The sequence below is a fragment of the Sinocyclocheilus grahami genome, unplaced genomic scaffold (assembly GCF_001515645.1).
Source record: "Sinocyclocheilus grahami isolate Dianchi unplaced genomic scaffold, SAMN03320097.WGS_v1.1 scaffold1170.1, whole genome shotgun sequence".
Taxonomy (NCBI): domain Eukaryota; kingdom Metazoa; phylum Chordata; class Actinopteri; order Cypriniformes; family Cyprinidae; genus Sinocyclocheilus; species Sinocyclocheilus grahami.
In genome coordinates this window covers 76,795-79,537 of record NW_015506349.1, presented here as the reverse complement: position 1 = coordinate 79,537, position 2,743 = coordinate 76,795, and positions in this window count along the sequence as shown.

Here is a 2,743-nt window from a genome sequence, read left to right as displayed (position 1 = left end):
GTCGATCCCGGAGAGAGCCGCTATGGAGGAGTACGTTCAGGAAGCCTTGCAACAGGGGTTCATCTGCCTGTCCACCTCACCCGCAGCGTCAAGCTTCTTCTTCGTGGGCAAGAAGGATGGGGGTCTGAGACCTTGCATCGATTACCGGGCCCTCAATGACCAGACGGTGAAGTTCGCCTATCCCCTTCCTCTGGTCCCTGCGGCCGTGGAGGAGCTCCGCGGGGCCCGCATCTTCAGCAAGCTGGATCTAAGGAGTGCCTATAAACTCATCCACATTCGCAGGGGTGACGAATGGAAAACCGCCTTCTAACCACTATGAGTACCGGGTCATGCCGTATGGGCTTTCCAACTCACCCTCCATATTCCAAAACTTCATGAATGAGATCTTCAGAGACATGCTCACCCGGTTCGTCCTTGTCTACATAGACGACATACTCATTTACTCACCCACTCTCGAAGCACACCGTCACCATGTCACCCAAGCACTCCAACGCCTCCGCCAACACCGCCTGTATCTCAAGGCCGAAAAGTGTGAGTTCCACCAATCCACCGTTCACTTCCTGGGCTACATCGTCACCCCTGCAGGGGTGCAAATGGACCAGAGGAAGGTGGAGGCCGTTCGGAACTGGGCCCCACCGACTACCATCAAGGAGATGCAGAGATTCTTGAGGTTCTCAAATTTCTATCGCCGCTTTATCGCCCACTTCAGTCAGTTGGCGGCACCACTTGCCTCTCTCCTCCGGCGGAAGGCCAAATTATTCACCTGGACCCCGGAGGCACACCAGGCCTTCAGTCAGCTAAAAGCCACCTTCTGTACGGCTCCGGCCCTTTCACACCCAGACCCCAATCTCCACTTCGTGGTCGAGGTGGATGCAGCGACCCTGGGAGTGGGCGCCATCCTGTCACAATGGCAAGGTGAACCCCCCGTGCTCCATCCATGTGCGTATTTCTCACGGAAATCATCCCCGGCAGATCCTTGCAGTGGGCCGAAGCCTTGTGGAATGCACAGAGCCCATGGATTCACTCGCTGGATGGCTTTGTGAAACACTTCCGGGAGGTATTCGGCCAATCGACCACGGAGGTCACAGTGCATGAGGAGCTCTTTCAACTGCGGCAAGCCGAGTTATCCATCCACGAGTATGTGCTGCCCTTCCGCACTCTCGCTGCTAGCAGCGGCTGGAACGAGGCCGACGCAGCGACCCTGGGAGTGGGCGCCATCCTGTCACAATGGCAAGGTGAACCCCCCGTGCTCCATCCATGTGTGTATTTCTCACGGAAATCATCCCCGGCGGAGCAGAACTACGACGTGGGAAATCGGGAGTTGCTGGCCATCAAGCTCGCTCTGGAAGAGTGGCAGCATTGGTTGGAGGGTGCCAAGTATCCATTTGAGGTGATCACAGACCACAAGAACCTACAATACCTCCGAGAGGCCAAACGTCTTAACCTGAGGCAGGCCCGCTGGGCTCTGTTCTTTACCCGCTTCCACTTTGTGGTCACGTACCGTACAGGGACAAAGAATGTCCGAGCGGACGCGCTTTCCCGCCAACACCAGCCAGATCCTACCCCCGAAGAACCAGAGCCCATCCTGCCACCTCCCGTCTTCATGTCTCCTATTCAATGGGCACTCTCACCGAACCCGCTCCGCTGGGAGGTCCAGAGGGGAAGAACTAGGTCCCATCCACCCTGCGTATAACCCTTCTGGACTCTGTTCACACCTCCCCAGTATCGGGACACCCAGGCAGCCGCCGAACCCTCTCGCTCCTCCACATGGCCCGAGGGATCAATATCAAGGTATATATCAATATATCAAGGGATGTTTGGTCTGTGCCATCTCCTCCACGCCACGTCATCTGCCCGAAGGAAAACTGGTTCCGCTACCCATCCCTCGCCGGCCCTGGTCCCACCTGGGTGTGGACTTTGCCACCGACTTACCTCCCTCGAACGGATTCACGACCATCCTAGTAGTCGTCGACCGGTTCTCCAAATCCTGCAAATTAATTCCCCTGCGTGGATTACCTACTGCCCTGGAAACCGCCGAAGCCCTCTTCCAGCACATATTCAGGAACTTCGGTCTTCCAGAAGACATTGTTTCAGACAGAGGGCATCAGTTCATTTCCAGGGTCTGGCGAGGGTTTTTCCGCCTCCTGGGAGCATCCGTCAGTTTGTCCTCTGGATACCACCCACAGACCAACGGCCAGACCGAACGGAAGATCCAAGAGATCGGACGGTATCTCAGGGCCTACTGTAATGACCATCAGGACAGCTGGAGCCAGTACCTACCCTGGGCCGAGTACGCTCAGAATTCCCTGTGCCAGGAAACCACCGGACTCACCCCCTTTCAATGTGTGGTAGGTTACCAGCCGCCCCTGTTTCCTTGGACCGAGGAACACTCAGAAGTCCCAGCGGTAGATCACTGGTTCTGTGAGAGCAAGAGGGTAAGGGACTCAGCGCATATCTATCTCCAGCGGGCCGTCCAGAGGCACCAGGCCAATGCAGACACTTGTCGGTCCGACAATCCCATCTATCAACCAGGGTACCAAGTCTGGTTATCCACCCGGGACATCCACCTCCGGCGGCCCAGCAGGAAGCTGAGTCCCCGGTACATAGGTCCTTTCCCCGTAGCAAGGCACATCAACGAAGTCACGTACCAGTTACACCTACCTGCCCATTACCGGATCTCACCCACCTTTCATGTGTCCTTACTGAAACCCTTCACTAATCCTCTTCTCCCTCCCTCCACAGA